At 38.2% G+C, this 21681-nt stretch overlaps 1 protein-coding gene across 1 annotated transcript in view; it reads left to right on the top strand.

The window, feature by feature from the left end:
• Positions 1-21681, top strand: part of UBAC2 (UBA domain containing 2) — a 179139-nt gene that overhangs the window by 69027 nt on the left and 88431 nt on the right. The gene's annotated exons all lie outside the window — the stretch shown is intronic.

Below are 21681 nucleotides of genomic sequence, written 5' to 3'. Positions count from 1 at the left end.
AAGATCAGGATGCCAGCAAGGTCAAGTTCTGGCAAGGGCCCACTTCCTACCTTGCAAATGGCCACCTCTCACTGTGTCCTCACATGACTGAGAGAGAGAGCGAGAGTGAGCTCACATGCTCAGATTTCTCTTTCTGTTATTATAAGGACACCAATCCTATTATGGGGGCCCACCCTCATGACCTCATCTAAAATTAATTACCTCTCCAAAGTCCACCTCCAAATACTATCACATTGGGAGTTAAGGTTTCAATGTATGAATTTAGTGGTGAAAGGAGAGACAAAATTCAATCCATAGCAGTGTGTGTGTGTGTATGTATGTGTATACATTATGTATATGTGTGTCTGCTTCTTCACTCCCTATTCCATGGTCCATTTATCTGTTCATGTGTTAATATTTTTTAACTATTTTGCTTTGTAGTATGTATTAATATCTAGTAGAACAGATTACTCTTTTATTGTTCATCTCTTTCAAGATTAGCCTAACTATTCATGCCCTATTATTCTTCCATATAAATTTTAGAGTGAGTTAATTACTTTTAAAAATACAGCTGAAATTTGAGATTTATAAATTGATTTGGGGAAGAATTGATACCTTTGTGATCAGTTTTCCCACCCAAGAGCATGAAATATATCTCTATGTATGTATGTATGTATATTAGATTTTAAAATTTTCTTATATATGTCTTTTGTGTTTCTAGATACCATATAGTTTTTTAATGGTGAATGATATTTATTTATTATGTTTCCTAAATGTAGTATCTTATTGCTAAAGTACTGTTGAAATACTATTGGTTTTTGTAAGTTGATCTCACATTTGACAGCCGTATTGAACTCTCCTGCTTCTTGATTCTGTTAGTTTTTCTAAGTGGCATAGTAAGTGTATGTTTAACTTTTTAAGAAATTACCAAGGTGTTCTCGGAAGTGTCTGTAACATTTTGCATTCTGATCAGCAGTATTCCAGTTATTCTGCATCCTCAGGATTATGTTGTATTATCAATTAAAAATGTTTTTGTTCATTCTAATTGGTGTTAGTGGTACTCAGTCTTTTTTATTTGCATTTCTCTAATGACTAGTGATGTGTTGACCATCTCTTCATGTGCATATTTGCTATTTGTTCATCTTTCAATTCTCTTACTCTTTTCCTGTTTTTAATTGGATTGTTTTTTCTTGTTGAGCTTTGAGAGTTCTTTATATTCTGGACATCAGTTCTTTATCAGATGTGTATTTTGCAAATATTTTCTCCTAGTCTGGCTTGTTTTTCCATTTTCTTAACAGTGACCTTTGAAGAGCATAGTTATACATTTTGAGAAAATCTAAATTATCAGGCTTTTTTTATAGCTCATATTTATTATGTGCTGTTTAAGAAATCTTTGCCTAACCCAAGGTTATAAAGATTTTATTCTTCTAGAAGTTTTATAATTTTAGGTTTTACATTTAGGTATATGATCCTTTTTGAGTTAATTTTTGTATATGGTGCAAAGTATACACTGGGGATCATTTGTTTGTATGTGGATAACCAGTTATTCTGGTCTGTTATTGAAAATAGCATCTTTTTTAATAGAATTGCCTTGAAACCTTTGTCAAAAATCACTTGGCCATGTACATACAGATCTATTTCTGGACAGTCCAGTCAGTCTCATTGAGACGTTTAGTTTTTTCTCAGTAGCACACTACCTTGTTTGACTATTCTAAGTCTTGAAAAAAGGTACTGGGAGCCTTCAGACTTTTTTGTTTTTCAAAATTACTTTGGCTAATCTAGTTCTTTTGCTTTTCATTATGAATTTTAGAATCAGTTTTCTAATTTCCACCAAAAAAAGCCTGATGGGAATTCATTGGGATTGCATTGACTGTGTTGATCAGCTCAAGGAAAATTGACATTTAAACAATATTGAGTGTTCTAAACCATAAACATGGCATGTTTCCATTTATTTAGGCCTTCTAAAAAATGTCATCAGTGTTTTATAGTCTTCAGCATATAAATTTTGCACATATTTTGTTACATTCATACCTAAGTATTTTATGGTTTTTGGTGGTATGGCAAGTGATATTCAAATCTTTAAAAATTTCCAGTGGTTGCTTGCTAGTACAGGTTGAGTATTTCTAATCCAAAAATCCTAAATCAGAAGCTGTTTGAGCGCTGACTTGATGCTCATTGGAGCATTTTGGATTTGGGATTTTCAGGTTAGACATGTTCAACTGGTAAGTATAATGCAAATATTCCAAAATCTGAAAAAAAAATTGAAACCTGAAACACTTCTGGTCCTAAACATTTTGGATAAGGGATACACAACCTGTACATAGAAATACAATTGATTTATTTTCATGTAGGGCTTGCTCTAAGAATGCTGATATAGTTTAATATAAAGAAGTCTATTAGCATATATCATGTATTTCATTACATCCATCAGTTGGTTAAAGCAGCAAAAGTAACCATTTTATAATTCAGATATAATCAAATCATGCCCATGCTTAAAACACAAATATGATTTCCTATTGCTTTTTTTTTTAATTATTTTTAATTGTGGTTAAAAAAAAAGCCAGGCGCACAGTGGCTCATGCCCACAGTTCTACACTTTGGGAGGTCAAGGTGGGAAGATCCCTCGAGGCCAGGAATTTGAGACCAGCCTGAGCAACATAGTGAAACCCTGTCTCTACAAAAAATTTAAAAATTAGCCACGCATGGTGGCTCATGCCTGTAATCCTAGCTACGTGGGAGGCTGAGATGGGAGGATCACTTGAACCCAGGAATTTGAGACTGGAATGAGCTATGATCATGCCACTGCACTCCAGCCTAGGTGACAGCAAGACCCTGGCTGTTCAGATAAACAAACAAAAACAGTAACACTGTTATCTGTAAGTTACTAACCTAATATTTACCATCTTAACCATTTTTAAGTGTACACTTAAGTAGTGTTAACTATATTCACACTGTTGTGCAACGGATCTCCAGAACTTTTGATGGAATTCCAGAACTCAAGATGGATCTCCATCTTGAGTCTCTGTGTATGGCAAAGCTCTGAGTCCTGGTATACCTGAAGGTAATTTTTGTTTGTCATCAATTTTAAGCAGTAATTTTGGTAGATAAAAATTCCAGGTTGAAGTTCTTTTTCATCAGTATTTTCATGGTGTTACTCCATTATCCTGTTGAATTCTCTGTATCTTTTGAGAAATGTGATGTTGATCTGATTCTTGTTTCTTTTTTTTGAGACAGTCTCGCTTTGTTGCCCAGGCTAGAGCGAGTGCTGTGGCGTCAGCCTAGTGCACAGCAACCTCAAATTCCTGGACTCAAGCGATCCTCCTGCCTCAGCCTCCCAAGTAGCTGGGACTACAGGCATGCGCCACCATGCCTGGCTAATTTTTTCTATATATATTAGTTGGCCAATTAATTTCTTTGTATTTATAGTAGAGACGGGGTCTCGCTCTTGCTCAGGCTGGTTTTCAACTCCTGACCTCGAGCAATCTGCCTGCCTTGGCCTCCCAGAGTGCTATGATTCTTGTTTCTTTGTAGTTTGTTTATTCTTTGCCTTTGGAAGCTTTTATAGGATTTCTTGTCTTACCATCTCACCAGAATGTGTTTAGGTATAGATTATATTTATCTAAACTGTTTTGCTAAGAGACTTTTCGTTGAAATATTTTTTGTATTTGTTAAATGACTTATCATTTCTTTAAATATGTTCTCTTCACCCCCTCCCTCCCTACCCATTCAGCCTTTTATTCTGACTCTGAGAAAATACTGTTGTCGTCTATTGTATTTCTGGCTTGCTAATTTGTTCTTCACTTGTATTTATCCTGCTGTTTTTCCTATTTGTTGTGTTTTTCATACTTAATACTCCCACATAGTCTAAGTTCATATTTTAAAACTTTTCTGTTATTTCCTTTATTAGTATAGCTATTAATACATTTTATAACTTGGGGTTCATCTGTTCTAAAATTTTCACTTTCGTTAGTAATACCGTTCAGTTTGTTTCTCTTTCATTGTGATTGTGTTGTAAGGTTGTCTAGTGATTTGGGCCTCTGAACTCATGCTCCCCTGAGGGGTATTAACCTGCTGGAAATGTCAGACCAGGTAAGAGGGGAAATGAGCCCCAGGGTAGAGAACCCACAGTCACCACAGAACCTTTGTTACCCTCCTGTTTGCTGAGGTTTCTGAGGCTAATGGAGGATTCACTTTTAAATGCTTAGAAGTAAGCAGTATTGAGAAGCAGCAGCTTTTTTATATGGTAATTTGTATGTAGTGAAGAAGAGGAAGGATTTAAAGCAAGAAAATGGGTGAGAGAATGCTATCTCTTGTCTCTAATACAGACCTTATAGTATGGCTGTTGATAATTTATTGGGTCTGCTTATTAATGCTTTGTGATAGTTTGTGATGAGATGCTTTGGAGTGACTCTGTTTTCATCTGTTTGGGTTGTACCGTTGGTGTGGGCCTTGCCAATCAGGAGACTGATATTTCTCTTTTTGAACTTTTCCTGAATTATTTTGATCATCTCCCCTGCAATTTTCTTGGCTTTCTTTTTCTGGAAATCCTGTTATCTAGATGTTTAGCCTCCTGGACAGGTCTAGTTTTAATCTTTTTTTTTTCCCTCCTGTTTTCTTTGTCTTTGTTTTTCCTCTCCTTGCTAGGAGATTTGCTTACTCCAACTCTTCTAGTTAACATTTTAAATAAACTTTTATTGAAGTAAATCATGTATATGGGAAAATGTATGTATCATGAGCCCAGAGCTCACTGAACTTTTACAAAGTGACTCCCTTCTAAACACCATCCAGGTGAAAAATAAAAGACCCGCTCTTGCTGCTTCTCAGTTACTCCTTCCTCCCAAGTCTATATTGACTTTTAACACCCTGGTTTAGTTCTGTTTTTAAACTTTGTATAAGTGGAAATGTAGATTTTTCTGTGTCTAGCATCTTTCTTTCAATATTATGCTCAGTTTCATCCGTGTGGCTGCACATAGCTGTAGTGGTGGTGTGAATATACCACTGTTTATCCATTCTACTGTTAATGGGCATTGGAAGTGTTTAGAATTTGGGGCTATTACAAATACTATTGCTGTGAATATCCTTGAACATGTCTTTTGCTGCATATATGTGCACACTGCTGTTGGATATATATACCGACTGAGGAATTAAAAGCTGAATCACAGGGTATACATATGTTTAGCTTTAGAAGATATTGCCAGTTTTCCTGTGGGTCAGGAATTCAGGAGCAGCTTAGCTGGGTGATTCTGGCCTGGAGGCTCTCATATGGTTGTAGTCAGAATGTGAGGGACCACAGCCATGTGAAGGCTTTACTGGGACTGGAAGACCCGCTTTCAAATGTTCACTCACACGGTTGTTGGCAGGAAGCCTCAGTTCCTCCCTGTAGAGCTGCTTGAGCATCCTCCTAACACAACAGCAAGTTCCCCCAGGGTGGGTGATCCGAGAGCATTAGCAGTCCTTTTAATTTCATTCATTCTAGTGGATGTATAGTGATGTGTTATTATGGTTTTAGTTCACATTTCCTTGATGACTAATGAGATTGACCTTGCCATCTATTGGTTTGTTGCTTTGGTTTCTCAAAAAATATTTCTGTTATCCTATTTTTAATTTTTAATAGCTCTTTTAAAATTTTTCTGAATATTGATTTTTCCTGAATAGTTTCTCCCCTCTCCCCTCAGGCCTTTATTTCTCTGCATAGTTCCTTTTACCTCCTTGTTTTCTGCCTTTGATTAGGAGTTTCCCTTAAATATCTCTAAGCCTTTGACTATCTGTTTATATTTAAGATCCAGCTTTTTAAAAAGCTGATTCAGGTCCCTGTGTGAGGGGCTGATGACCATGGGCTTCACTATAGAGTCCGGGGCTGGGATGTTTCACTGGGAATGCCAATGTCAGGGTCTGTAATGTCTCCCTCACCCTGCTATGGTTTGGTCAGATTCCCCAGATCATACTCTCCAGTCTAATGCCTTTAGGGTATAAGCCTGGGGGCCTGAACATTTAGTATATAAACTTTCGCTGAGTGTATAAATGTTGGGTTTTAGTGTCATATTTGCACTCTCAACTGTGCATGAAAGTCTTATTTCCTCCCTGTCCCCCAATCTCAAGACCATCCATTTTACCACTTCCAATAATAACCCTCCAGTCATATGCCAGGAAGGGGAGAGGCAATGAAGGGTGTTTTCCAATACCAGCAACCAGTTCTCCAGTTCTTCAAACACCAGCTGGATGTCCAGCAATTCAGTTAAATTCCAACACTGTACCTGGAGTTAGTGTCACATCACACAAGTCAAAGAACTCAGCCTCACAAGACTGTCCCTACCTCAGATGCCAGTCCTCCCCTCAGATACCACAATTCCCAGGCCACCTGTACTTCTTACTGACCAGGTATAAATTGGGGCTCCCCCCCAGGTTGGATAATTTGCTAGAACAATTCACAAAACTCAGAAAAGTACTTTACTTACGTTTATTCATTTATTACAAAGGATACAACTCAAGAACATCCAAATGGAAAAGATGCATAGATCACGTTATGGGGGGGGGAGTGCATGGAGCACCCATGCCCTCCGGGCACGTGACCCTCCCAGCACTGCCTTGTATTCACCAACCCAGAAGCTCTCTGAATCTCATTGTTCAAGAGTTTCCATAGAGCTCAGTCTCTAGCCTTCCATACCCCTTCCTGGAATTCATTGTGTGAAGCTGGAAGTTCCAACCATCTAATCACTTGGTCTTTCTGGTGACCAGCTCCATCCGAGGCTGTAGGGTCCCTACCCTAAGTAACCCAAGTAGTGTAAGTTCAGATGTGGTTGAAAGCAGCAATAAGAAAATGTACTTCGATCACTCAGGAAATGCCAAAAGTTTTAAGAGCTCTGTGCCAGGTATATTTTTGTATTACACCACAGTCAGACTACAGGTGGATAGAGTGTTGGGAGGAGATCGGTGCTCTGACTATCTCTTACTGGTGTCAGAAAATCCTGATACTGCAGCCCTTGGGAAATTTGAATGTTAATCAGGTTGCTTCTTAGATTTCACCATTGCTGGTTCAGTATCTGGCTTGCTCAGATTTGCCAAGTTAGTTACCATTGTACTGTGCTTCTGTTTTCCTATTAGAAAAAATTTTATGATCATCAACTCTTCTTTATCTTTGTGGGTTTGTGCCTTTAAAAAAATCATTTTATTTATTTACTTTATTTGTTTTTAAGAGACAGCATCTTACTGTGTCACCCAGGCAGGAGTGCAGTGGCATGATCATAGCTCACTACAACCTCAAACTCCTGGCCTCAAGTGATCCTTCTGCCTCAGCCTCGTGAATAGCTGATATTATAGGCTTGAGCCACCAAGCTCAGTTGTGTGTGTTTTAAGAATACTTGCAATTATCAAATCAAATTATTTTTTCTCCATTGATTATATTAGGTTACCTCTACAATTATTCAAAAATTTTATTAAGGTCATTTTACATTATGTCATTCTCAAATAGTACTTTTTTACTCCAACTAGACTTTATGATCACTATTCTGTATTGTCTTACTTCATGAGCATATTACCTGGGTCTCTTAGTATTGCAGTCGGTTTTCTCTCATCTCCAGTCCCACCCGCCACTAGCATCTCTTCAAGGCTTATTCATTATGCACTGTTCCCTATAACTGGGGGTGGGGTTGTAAAGAGAGCTGGAGGGAGCTTGTGTGATCTCACAAGCTGTCTTTAACAACTTAATGTTCTTCTCATTTCTGCAAATACCCAGCTTCCAGCAGGATAAATATCTTGATAGTCTCACCATAAAGGGATCTTTCCTATTAATGAACAGATTACATGTTTGACATAGATCTTTATCTAAATTTTCAAATTCAGGGGGCTAAGAAACAACTATTAGGGGGCTACCAAATTATTCTGTGGACTAATTTGGTTTTAGCCCTATTTAAAAGAACCATAGATATTTTATGTAGTTCGTTCTTAAATTTTCTAGCCTTGTGTTTGGCTTTTAGTGGGCTACAGTTTTACATGTGGTAACACAGTTGGTACCAAGTAGTGGTGTTTACTATCGCCAATGTGCTAAGCAGGAGTCCTCAAATTACGGCCCTCGGGCCACATGCGGGTGTTTTTGCCCATTTGTTTTTTTACTTCAAAATAAGATATATGCAGTGTACATAGGAATTTGTCCATAGTTTTTTTTAAACTATAGTCCGGCCCTCCAACAGTCTGAGGGGCAGTGCACTGTCTCCCTGTTTAAAAAGTTTGAGGACCCCTGTGCTAAAAGGAATTGGGCCACGATTAGAGAATAGCAGCACACCTACAATTGTCTGTGGTCATCTTGAATGCCAACCGTTGGAATATTTTTGAGGGAAGTGGGTATTGTGGGCAATGTTAGCAATAAGCGACAGTTAGCTTTCTAAATTATTTGTCTCTCTGGTTTGAACTTGGGCCAAATATTCAACGTAGAAGTAATCATCATCACTGAAAGAAGAACAGTGTCTTTACAAGTGAAGTGATGTTTCTCAAAATAAAGATGGAACCACTAGAACCTCCAAATTTGAAGTGATCACATTAATGTGTTTAGAATAATAGAATAGAAAAGTTGAACTAATAATATTTTAGATATCTTCTCTCCTTTAATCCCTTTATTTTTTAATTTTTTTTGTTAAGTTGGTGTGGTTTTTATCTATTTTACTGGTAAGAAAACTGATTCTTAGACTTAGAAATCTGCTGAGAAACATGTAACTCGGTTGACAGAGTTGGGATTTTAACTTAGATTACTCGTCGTTAAAACCACAGTGCCTCCAAGTCAAGATAAAGCAGTAGAAGTTGGCAGACTTATGGTTCATCTTGTTTATCAGTTTCCAGAGGATTGTGTTTCTGAGTATTGATCACAACAGGTGTTTAGACTTTCTATCCTCAGTGAGTCGCTCAGTATAAGTCTACTGTTGTGTGGTTGAAGCCTTTGGACTTGGGGCTCTGTTTGTCTTCCCTTCTCTACCTCTCCTACCTCTTTACCCCTTCCTCTTCCTCTGCCCCTTTTCCACTTAGCCCCACTCCTCTTTCCCTCCCAACATTACCCACTGGTTCGGTTCATTGTATCAGGGTTTTTAGTAAATAAATACTTGAATGTGATTGCACAGAGTAAAGCTGACTAATGAAAAGTAAGTTTCTCAGAATTTTTATTTAGAGTGACAGGTGTGAGATAATAAATAGCCACCATTCCAGGGTTTCAGGTAAAGCTTAAAGGCCACTTCTTGCAGAAGCTTTCCTTGACCACTTCCACCCTCAGACTAGGTCACAGTCTCCTGTGATATACTGTCTTAGAACATTTTTCTTTCTCAAAGCACTTATCACCATAGAAATTAAATAAGATGTAACAAATGGTTTGCTATCTGCCACCTTCACTAGAATACAAACTATTTGCAAGCCGAAGACCATATTTGTCTCAGTGTCTTAGTCTGTTTAGGCCACTATAACGAAATACCTTAGACTGGGTGGCATATAAGCAACAGAAATTTATTCTTCACTGTTCCGGAGGCTGGGAAGTATAAGATCTGGGCACTGGCAATTGGTGTTGGTGAAGGCCCACTTCCTGGTTCATAGATGTCCTCACTGTGTCCTCACATGGCAGAAGGCATGAGAGCGTTCTCTGGAGTCACTTTTATAAGAGCACTAATCCTATTCATGAAGACTCCACCCTTGTGATCTAATCACTTTCCAAAGGCCCCGCCTCCTAATGCCATCACATTGGGGGTTAGGATTTCAACATAGGAATTTGTGGGAAACACAAACCTTCAGCTGATAACACTTGGTTAGTGTAGAGGCTCCCATGTAGTAGGCACATATGTTGGATGGATGGTAGATGGATTTTTAGAGTAAATAAGTGAATGAAAAGTAATTGGTCTTTTCCATTTTATCTCCTTTTGTTTGGACTATTGCAGTAGCCTATTTTTACTATTCTCCCAGTCACTATCTCAGTACCATCATTTGCACCACCCCAATCCACTAATTTTAGCTCCAAAGGAGCCCTGCTCTTATTTTTTTACACCTTGAGAATCCTCCTATGGCTTCCTCATGCTGTTTTTTTAAAGTTTAACTTATTAGTGAGGCACCTCAGAGTTAAGCTCCAGCCAACCATCCCAGCCTCATTTCCTGCCATTCCTTCTGGTACTTGGCACACCAGCTACCTTGCATTACTCACCACTGCCTGTCACTCGTGTGCCATTTCAGATCTGTCTGGATTCATTCATGCGGCCAGTTCTAGTTACAGAACCCTTTCTCCTCTTCGCTTGGCAAACTTCTGCCAAGCAAACAAGGATAACTTCAAGGCTTCCCTTGGACGTCTCTGCCTCATGAAGCCCTGCCCCAGCTACAATTAACCACTCCTTCCGTTGTGCTCACAGGTGACCTTGCACTTGCATGTTATATAGAACATTTACTATTTGGGATTGTAATTATTTACCTAATTGACCACTTTCTCAACTTGATATGTTTAAAAGAGTAAGATCTTACTCTCTTTTATTGCTCTCTCAGAATGGAGTAGTGGAAAGAGTGTTCTTTCATACCAGAGATCTGTGATTGGTCTGCCACATGCTAGTTGCTTCAGTTATTTTTTTGCACTAACACTAATACCCTTTTTTCTTTCTATCCTTCTCTCCCTCTCTTCCTTTGTAGGCTTTCTCAAATCTACTACTTATGAGAAAAATACAAAAAATGAATTTCAAATTTGGGTTCAATGATATTTTTAAAGGATTGAAATGTTGTGAATTTATAAAATCATCTCTAGGATCTTACCTGGAAAGAAACATATATTCCATTTATTCTTACATTTTCACGATATCTCTCAACCAGAAAGTCCTCAGACTTTAAATTCAGTTCAGTATTTGGATGTTGGATACCACGTGTCTAGCATTGTGCATGGCACCGTGTTACACCTTAGCAGTGAGTGAGCACTCACCACACCTGTCCCGGCACTCTGTGGGTATGCCCATTGATGTGCCACTCTCAGTGCTCGGAAGTACCCTGGAAATGTGGGAGCCCTATCAATTTTTGTAGAAACAGGCTCAGAAACCTTCAGCACCATTTTCTGTAAACTGAAAAATCATGATGTTAGGAGATGTGTTACTAGAGGAAGTGGCTTTTCTTGCCTCATTTATGCATTTGACATTGCCTGAGGAATGATTAGGAAATGAGATTGCTGATCAATCCGTTTAGTTGGGGTATTCGTAACATGGAAGCCTGTGTCTCCGAATCAAAGTGGCATGCACAGTTACACTTAGAGATTGCTGGCTAATTATGAAAGGAGACTCACGCTTTTAACACTGCAGAGATTTCAGAAGTGACAGTCTCAAAGGCCAGAGTGTCCTTTTAGGGGACAGGTTTAATATATCCTGTTTTTAAAAGAGTCTGTAAGCTATCACCAGAAGGCTACATGTAGCCTCATTGATTTCTTATTTCAATTTGTCAGTGACATACTTGACCTGAAGTAGAGTTCTCTCAGCCTCCGTACTTTTGACATTTTGGCCACATAATCCTTTGTCGTGGGGGGCTGTCCTGTGCATTTTAGGATGGTTAGCAGTGTCCCTGTCCTCAGCCCAGTAAATGCCAGTAGCAAAACCCTCATCCCCCAGTAATGACAACTAAAAATGCCTCCAGATATTGTCAAATGACACTTAGGGGCAAAATCGCCCTTGATGAAGGATCATAACATGCGTGGTGTTGGGTGGTACATAGAACCTTGGAAAGCGTTAGCCCACACCCTTAAGGAGCCCATGACCTATGAAGCTTGTTGAGAATATTTCTAGTAGTTGACTGAAATAGCTTTGGTTGAGGCTGTAAGTAAAAATTTGTTTCAAAGAAGTTTAACATCTGTTTTCATTTCTGCTTTTCTAAGTTGCTTTGCTACTCAATTCCTTTATTTTAGTTGTCTCCCTCTTAGGACTTACAATATTTAAGTATATAAAAATTTCTAGACAAATAGGAAATAGCTTTGGTCAAACGGAAATAAAAATGTTAATAACTGTTAGGATGGAATGATGGGAAGTTTAATGTTGGTTAAGTCAGATTCAGGTGACAGCAAAGTAGATAATTTAATAGTAAAGGGAACCTGAAGTTTGGTTGTATTCAAGATTCACTTCCTGTTCTTGTTTGTCATTGGTAAGTTGCACGTTATAAAAGATTTTAGATTCAGATCGTTGTATTATTCTAAGAAAAAAGTTAAAAATGCTAACCACATCTTGGTAACTATAGCAAAATATACAACACATAAGAATAATCTCATACACATCTTAGAGTTGAATTTTTCTGTATTATATATATTATATATGTTGAGTTCTGAAACATCTAATGTGCTTTTGTTATCTGAACTCAGAGAAAAAAGCTTTGTCAGTTATAAGAGCATAGTCATGTCTGTTTTGGCTGTATTGTTAGTTGAAGTAATAGAATGAACTGTGGCTGATTCAGCAGAAAGGGAATGTATTATTATAGTAGCTCAGAGAATATTTGGGAGGGCAAAGAACCAGTCTTGGATGCACTAAAACTAGAATCAACACTCAAAATTCTCCTCTCCCCTAAAATTATATTATTTACTTACATAATGCTAAATATTGGCTTCTAGGACATGAGATTCAGAGGGCAACTTGGTCTATGTAGTTTTCAGTTACTATCTGAATGTATAGAGTAGCACCTGGCTCATAGAAGAACTTACTATTGGTTGTATATACAAATAACTAGACCAAGGATATGTTCGTTAATGTCAGTAACAACATGGAGAAAAAATATCAAGTAATATATGTTCCATTTGGAATTTTCTTTTTTCTGACAGCAGAATTTACCCTTTAGCTTAAGAAATCTTAAATATATAGTGAACTATTTTGTACCATAGAGTCTTATTTTATGTACGTTCCTGATTTAAATTAATACCCACAACAGTTTCGCAAAGTTAGTGTGGGTGTTGCTTTGTTCTATGTGGAAAAGCTGAGGGTCTGCGGACTTAGTCACTGGGTGGCAGCTGTTTAAGTGGCCATCCTGGATGGAAATTCATGCCAATCTGACTTTTAGCTCAGATGCTTCCCTCTATGCAATATGCCTAATGCCACTTTCTTTTTTATTTTTTAAGATAAAAAAGTCTAGTAAGTGATCATCTAGTCACTATACTAGAAAGTAATTTGAGTGTATAAACTTACTGAACTGAGGCCTCCTATGTATATATATTTTTATTTTTTATTTTTTTGGAGACAAGGTCTTGTCTGTCACCTAGGCTGGAGTGCAGTGGCACGACCGTATCCCACTGCAGCCTTGACCTCTTGGGCTCAAGGGATCCTCCTGCCTGAGCCTCCCAAGTAGCTGGGACTCCAGGCATGTGATGCTGTACCTGGCCCTGTGTGTATTTTCAACTGCAATGATGCAAATATTTGTAGACATAAATGTTAGACTCCAGAGACAACTGTTATTGTTTTCAAATTTTGCTGCTAAAATGAGAAGTACAATATAAACACATGCTGCAGAAAAGTTTCAGATCGAGGGGGAAATGCCCTTGAGAATAGGATCTGAAGAAGCACTCCACTTGTTAAGCTATTACTTTTATTTTAATAAATTGAAGAAACTGTGCTGTTTCTCTTCAGTAGTGCTGAAATGCTGCTCTTACGTTTTATACTTTTTTTGAAATTTTAATATAGTTCAGGCTTATAGAAAAGTTGTAAGAATAGGACAAAGAACCCTTGTACCCTAAACTGAGATGCCTCAGTTATTTACATTTTCTACATTTGCTTTCTATATTTTCTACATTGCTACATTTTCTCTCTACATACACATGGTATTTTCTCTCTACATACACATGGAATCATTTGAAAACAACTTTTAGGCATAATGTCCCTTTACTCCTAAATATGTTAGTTATGTATTACTTTATTCGTATTTGGGAATTGTCCAAATAATGTCCTTTATAGCAAAAAGGAAAAAAAACTTCTCTTCCATGGGCCAAGCTAGGATTACATCTTGCATTTAGTTATGTCCCTTTACTCTTTAATCTGGGATGTTCCTCAGTGTGTGACCTTGGCATTTTTGAAGGAAGGAAGTAAGCTGGTACATATAGAAGATGGTACTTATTTATTTTTTTTTTTTCTGTGTGCTAGTCCTTATAACTTATTTTAATGCTGTGGCAAAATTAAAGTTTTTGAAGGTGAAGCAGTAGATGAATATTTATATATTCCATACTTCTCTTGGTGTAACCTTTTAAAGATTTTTATTACAAAAAATTTCAGTCACATAGCAGAGAGAATAATGAAATGAGCCCTGTTGCCCGGATTCAGTAATTACATTCTTGCCATCTTTCCTTCTCTATTCGCCAGTATTTTTAGTTGAAGCATTTTGAAGCAATTTCCAGCTATCATAATATTTTATCTCATATTTCAGTAAGTTCTAAAAAATTATGTTTCTTACATAACTATAATATTACCTTACCTAACAAAATTATTTCTAATTCATTAATAATATATATTGCCAAAACTACCATATTGACATTTCTCCTATTATCTTTGGAAATGTCCTTTTACATTTGGTTTTGTTTTATTTGCTTGTGGTATCTCTTAAGCAACAGCACCTGCAGCTGTTGCTGCTTCTGATTAGACACTCCTTCCTCCCTTTGGTAGAGTATTTCAGTACTTTATTAGAATGGTTTGGTGGACGCATTAGATGGGCTTGCTCCAGTGCCTTCTAGTGTCCTTTACCGTAAAGCATACGGTAGAAAGCTGAATGCTCTATTTCTTAAACTCCCTTGCATCCAGAGTTCTGGATATGATTTAGGCTGCACCAGTCAGAACAACTTATGTGGCTTTGCATCCAATGTGAGCTGGGACAGTGACAGATGAGATGCCCATTTTGCTGGTGCAGTTCTACAGACCCAGCAGGGCTCTGGAGTTCACAGTCCCAACTTCCTGATCCCTAGACTCTGCTGGATTGGTTTGACCCTGGAGGTTGGCTTCCTGATTTCCCAGCATCCTCAGTGTGGCAAAGGAAGCAGTTCTCCTGGGAGACCAGTTCTTATGTTGTTCTAGGAGTCTATTCCTAAAGGCATGGCCTGGGTCTGCCCTTTTAGACCTTTCGACAACTTTATAAGCACTGAATTCTATGTACTAAATCTTTTTCTGCCCAAAATAGCTTAAGAGGTTTCTATTATCTATAACTGAACCTTGGTTGACAGAACTGATAATCAAAAGAATGTAACTTTTATATTTGACTTCAAATGTATATATACAAAGCAATATACCCAAATCTGAAACATTTAGATTTGAACTGGGACATGGTTTTTCATTGTGGTCCTTTGTGTTAGGGGGTCAAGTTCCTCAAAGAGAATTATGTGTGTACTTGTGTGGATTTATGAAACCTTTCTGATCTTTTCATGTGGGTTCCTGATATAACTGGTTCTTTGCTGGTGACTTTGTCCCCACCAGTTGTCTCTCACTAGGGCTTGAAGGTCTGTTGAGACTTCCCTCATATGTGACCTTAGAACGTGGCCACTGTGTGTCCCTTCTATGATTTGGGTTACTGCAGTTAACTGATTAGAGATTGAGACTTGTGTCTCAGTTCTTTCTGAATCTGTCCCTGAATTTCTGTTTCTACCTCCTGATATAACAAAGAGTATGAGAATGTGCTAGGGACTGTACTTACCATTTAGAAAATTTATCACAGAAAATTTCAAATATATACCAACACCAAAAGAATGGTATATAATGACTACCATGTACCATGTACCTTACAATCATTTTGTCAGCCACACAAACTTCAAATAATTTGGCAACTGGATCCTTAATAGGATACTTTTTCCCCCATTTTTCATTTTACCATTTGGTTCCTAAACTCTGCATAGCCACAGCCTACCTCAGATTTGCCAGTCCCTCTTGGGATCTATCCCAAGGCCTGAGTGCATGGGTGTAGGTAGCACAGGCAGGTTCCAGGTTTCAGGTAAAGTTTGTAAGATATTATTGGGACTAAAAATCAGGACTGCTTTGATTTCTTGTCATGTGGGTGTCAGGTCTGTTGGTCTGTTTTGATGATGTCTTCCTCTTAACTGCTATTCCTTTAACAAGACCAATAACATTCAACTTCATGACCTTTTCCTTGCCCTCACCTTTCAATGGGAAAAAATAAGCAATAATACATGAAATGGCCCTCGCAAATACCTTTATTACTCTCTGGAAATATATGATAGGCTAAAACATAATATAGTTTGCATTTATCTCTTTACACCTTAATATAGGCAATAACCCTATATGTTTTCACTATGCAGAAAAAAAAAAGCAGACATTTCACTATAGAACTCGCAGGGGAAATTGTGGAACTCAAGCGTTAAGAATGCATCAAAATGTTACTTTTTTAAGATTAGGTATCAGACCTTTTATAGCCTCTGAGTAGTTTCATTCTGACACACTTTTTTCCTTCTCAAAACTTGCCTGGGAAAAATTATTCTTAAAAGACACAGAAACCAGAAATAAATGTTCTCACTGTCTGAGAAAACTGATAAAAGCCAATCAAAAAGGTATTTGAGCTCTTGTTTTGTGTCTATTACGGTAGGTGTCGCATGGGACAAAAAGTAACGTGGCTCCTGCCCATGAGTGGCTTGCAGTTTAGTTAAGTAAACAAGACATCTAAAAAGCATTAACTATGAGAAGGAATGCATTAAATTGTGAGGAAAATAAACTATTGAAACAAAAACTTAAGTCATATATTGTATTTCCCATGTATGTTATCCCCTTAAACAGTTTCTAACAACTACAGTGTTGCAGAAATTTCTAAGTTTGCAGAAAATTCTAAGTTTGAATACGTATTTTCAGAGATAAAGAAGTATAAGTAGTCATACATTGCTTTTTTGTATGCAGAAGGAAGTGGAAAAACTAGTGGTGCTCCTCCTATACTTATAGCAGAAAACTCTCTTTTTGGAAAAAAAAATCTTGCCTGATTTAAATGCCATTCTGGTTTCCAATTTAATGCATTTTCCATGATTAATATTTTAATACCAAGCATGTATTAGTTATCTATTGCTACCTAACAAGTTATAACATGCAGTAATATCAACCTCTTACTCAGCAGACTTTAATAATACAAATCATAGTATCCTTGACTAATATTTGATGACCTGTAGTCAATATACGTTTGTTGGAGCATTGTCTACGTTCAAGATGCTGTTCTCAGAGCCACCCAGAATAGAAAGAAGTAAAAACCAATATCTCAGCCCTGGTAGAGTTTGTTTCACTTGAGGGATACGAAAATAATGCAATGAGATGATAGACCCGAGGCAGTATGATGGCTGGCAAAGAGCTTACATGTTATCTAACACTTATTTTATGGACAAGAAAATTGAAGTCTAGTCTAGAAAGACTCAAAGAGTGGACAAAGTGAGATAGAGCTCCCTAGCCATCTGACCAGAGCCAGGCCACAGGTCTCCAGGCCAGTGTGTTTCTTTTCTTCCTTTGTTAGGTAATAACTATACACCTAAGTTAAAACCATGTGGCATAGACTATAACAGCCAAATAAGCTTTAGGAAAGGAAGGTGGCAGCTTTTAATGCCAAAGAAGAATAGGAGGAGACATGATTAGATGTAAATGTAAACAATAGCAGAGGAAGCAAAATAATCCAGCCCATGAGAACCAAATACTTGTTTTATCTGTGGGACAGAGATAAAACCAACCAGATGAACTTGAGCAATTTCCCTCCATGTTGGGCAATGGAGGGAAATTAGGCTGGAGGGACCTGAAAGTGTGGGAGAGGAACTTGGACTTGATGTGGTAGATCACCGGGAACTATTCTCAATCCTTGAGCATGAAATGACACCATGAAAGTGGGATTAAGGAAGATTATGTTTGTTTGCCGAGAGAACTGGATAGTGTATGCATTTTTCTTTTCTTACATTCTGTGTATTGGTCTTTTTATTCCAAGTAGGTTAAACACTGTATTAATCAGAATAGCCTAGCTTGTGTTACAGCTACAAATTAAGCCTGAAATTACAGTCAGTGACTTAATATGTGTGTTTCTTGTTTGTAGCACATAGACCACTATGCTATGTAATTGTTAGCAAGTATTTATTATTGTTGTTATAACTTTAATCTGCTGACTTCTGGTACAGTATCAGTATCCTAAAGGAAGGGTAAAGTTTCCGACTCTAGTTAAGGGCCTCATAGGGAAAGAGGTTGTAGTCATTTAGGTGTGCCATGGCCAAGGTCTAGACTAGGATGATGAAATTGGACAAAGAAAAGGTGGGCAAGAGAGTGTGCAAGAGGAAAAAACCCAAGCACAGATTTGTTCACCATCCAAATGCCATGGATTAGGAGAGGATGGCTAGGTATGAGTGACAGGGAATACAAGTAGAGTTTGTAGAGAAATTAGGGTGCACCGAACAGAGAAAGATGATGAGCTGAAGTTCACATGTGTTTTGGGGGAGTTGTCTGAGGCAGAGGTGGCCATGGGTAAGGGAAGAACGGAGCCAGCCCTGAGCAGGTTTGAGTAAGTGGTGGCATCTGAATGGTTTGAATTTCAATCCCAGCTCTAGCCTTCCTTGTGGCCTTGGTGCTCTAGTTTCCTCATCTGCAAAATGGGGATGATAATATGACAATCGTACCCTTTCTTAAGATAATGAGGATTGGAGGATAATAATGCCTGTGCAGTGCTTGGAAAGTAGCATGTAGTAAATGATCAAGCATGTTCATTTTTAGCTCATTAAGCCTTTTTATTTTGAAACAGAGTCTCACTCTGTTGTCCAGGCTAGCAGGCCGTGGTGTCAACCTAGCTCACAGCAAGCTCAAACTCCTGGGCTCAGGGGATCCTCCTGCCTCAGTCTCCCAAGTAGCTGGGACTACAGGCATGCGCCACCGTGCCTGGCTAATTTTTTCTATATATTTTTAGTTGGCCAGTTAATTTCTTTCTATTTTTAGTAGAGACATGGTCTCGTTCTTGCTCAGGCTGGTTTCGAACTCCTGACCTCGAGCGATCCTCCCACCTCGGCCTCTCAGAGTGCTAGGATTACAGGCGTGGGCCACCCCACCCGGTCATCATTAAGGCTTTAATTGAGTAGATTTGGGGAATTGTCTTTTAAGCAGTTTTCTGAGTTCAATGTAAATTTTCCATTGACAGTAGTCTACAGGAAGGAGTCTAGTTGTGTAGTCTGCCCTGAGTTAAAAAGAATGGGCCTTGTCACTGGGTCACTTTTAATCTCCATTCTTTTCATTTTCTTGTTCTTCACCCAAATAGTCAATGAACAAATATTTTTAGCTTTGTAGAGAATAACAAGTTATAATGGGTTGAAAAGTCACCAAAATAGACAATTTTAAGGGCTAGTTTAAGATCAGTGCTTCCGCTTTTAAAATTGCATGCCCCCTTATAGTGACTTGGAGGACCCACTGTGCTTGCCTCTTGAAATACAGAATTATTTCTGTATTTCTGTTAAATGGGCTTGTTAACTAATTAGCTCTCTCCTTCAGAATGTCTAAATTGTAGGGTCTTCAAGAGCATATAGTCTACATTACATACCTGTCTTCAGTTACTCATGTGTTCTAGCATATGTAGTTAAGCATTTAGGGTATTTTTTATTTCACTGAGAATTTAAAAACTTCACAGATAGTAGGGGTTTAGAATTTTGTTAGTAACAGTACAAAGCATGTGCTGTTCAGTTAAATGGATATTTGAGAACCTGCTATGTGCCAGGCTGTGTGCCAGGTGTTGTGTATGTAACAGATGAGGTCCTCATCCTCATGGTGTTTACAGCCTGGCTGAGTTTATAACTGACCTGTTGTTGGGTTATTTGTCCTACTTAAGGATTATATGGCCTGTTAGCATATAATAAAGCAGTTAAACCTTCCAATACTTTTTCAGGGTCCACATGATTCAGTTCTGTGTTCATTATGGCTAGGATACCAAGTTAGGGTTACATTCCTGATGATGCTGTTAATTTACCAGGTGCCTATTATGAACTTAGGTTTCTTTACAAACTGCAGGTGATACTGCCTGCTCATCCTGTTTTGTGAAAGGGAAGACATTGTATAACATAGACTATTTTGTAAATTATTGAGATCTCCAAATATACCTGCTGCCATTTCTAACACCTGACATTTACTATTCTGTACTATCACTGAATAGTCAGTGAAATGCACAGCAGAGGCCTTTGAAGGAGAATGATTTGATGAGTTTGACTGGAGTAGAGAGTTTTTAAAAAAAATATTAGAGATAGATTTAGAGTTTACGTTTTAGGCAGTATGGCTACTGATGGCTAGATAAAATCATTTCTGTGGATTTGTAATATAGTAGAAGGAAGAGGCAGAAAACTGAACAGATGAAAGAATGTTAACCCTTTATCAAATGCTATGAGTATTTACTTTCTTGTTCGAAGGATCCTTAGAGTTGACCCCATTCACACAGAGAAGACTCATCTGCTATGAGGCAGCATGTTGGCTCACACATCCCATAAAGAGCCCGTGCTCCAAGCTAGTCATAGAACTAGGGCACCATGAAGAGGCTCTGAAATTAAGAAAGCTTTGTTTCTGGTTTTCATTTAGTAGCCTTCACAATGGTTTTTCTTTAGAAATTCAACTCAAATGACTGCCCAAGTGCCACCTTGCATAAAATTTAGTGTTTTGTTCTTTCTTCTCCTTCACCTGGAAAAGTTTGTAGATAGAGTGAAGGAAAGGCATTAGATTCTGGCTTTCATCTATGTGGTCTCACCTGTCTCTATAAGGTGTTACAAAAACAAGTAAATGATGTTGAATCAACTATTATGATTAATTTTCTTACAGGGTGAAAGTTGAAAATGAGTAAGATAAGAATTTAAAAGAAAATAAATCCAGGGCATAAAGTCTAAGAAAAATTCAAAATAGGACTCAGTGATATATCATTTTATTTCTTTGTCTCCCATTACCAAAATTAGTATCATTGCCAACGGAAATTCTGTACTGGGGTAGTTTTGGGAGTAAAACAAATTTGAGCTGGCAGACAGGTTGACTGCTTATAAAGGTAAGCTACTCATACTAAGCTACTCATTTGAGCAAGTATACAATGTTGTAAAGAATCCTGAGGACTCCTAAGTTTGTAATTTTGCATTTTGTTCCATATCTTATTTAGGCAAGTACCAATTATATCCCTCCCTGCTAATCACCCCCCACATCCCCCAAAAAGTTTCTGAGAACACAGACCAGGGGTCCTCAAACTTTTTAAACAGGGGGCCGCCAGTTCACTGTCCCTCAGACCATTGGAAGACCATTGGAGAGTGCGGCGCACATTCCACACATGCACACTGTGGGCCCAGGACAAGTCAGCTGCTAAGCAGGACAGGCAGCGGCGGCAAAAACACCCGGTGGGCCGGATAAATGTCCTCCTCCTCGGGCTGCATGTGGCCCATGGGCCGTAGTTTGAGCACCCCCGACACAGACTATTGAAATACAGATACAGGGTGCTACCAACTTGAAGGGAAAAAGAGAAAATGATGCCCTAGCGATCCAAAGAAAACGAGCATATATGCATGTTTTTATTCCCAGGAAGAATTTAGCAAGTAAACCCTCCGTCCAGTGAGATACCTCCATATATAGTCCCCGTGATGTTCATAAGCAGTGGCCCTGAAAGACTATGCTGGCTCTTAGGGAGAAAGCTCGATGCTTTCATTGCCTCAGTCATCATCATTTATAACATTGCTAATCTATCAGATCTATCTATTGCTAATTATATTCTCCCTGTAACTCCTGCTGGTAGTTGACAACATTG

This window comes from Microcebus murinus, chromosome 13, assembly GCF_040939455.1.
Source record: "Microcebus murinus isolate Inina chromosome 13, M.murinus_Inina_mat1.0, whole genome shotgun sequence".
In the NCBI taxonomy this organism is placed as follows: domain Eukaryota; kingdom Metazoa; phylum Chordata; class Mammalia; order Primates; family Cheirogaleidae; genus Microcebus; species Microcebus murinus.
The sequence above is the reverse complement of the archived record's forward strand: the minus strand, read 5'-3'. Positions and strand labels throughout refer to the sequence as shown.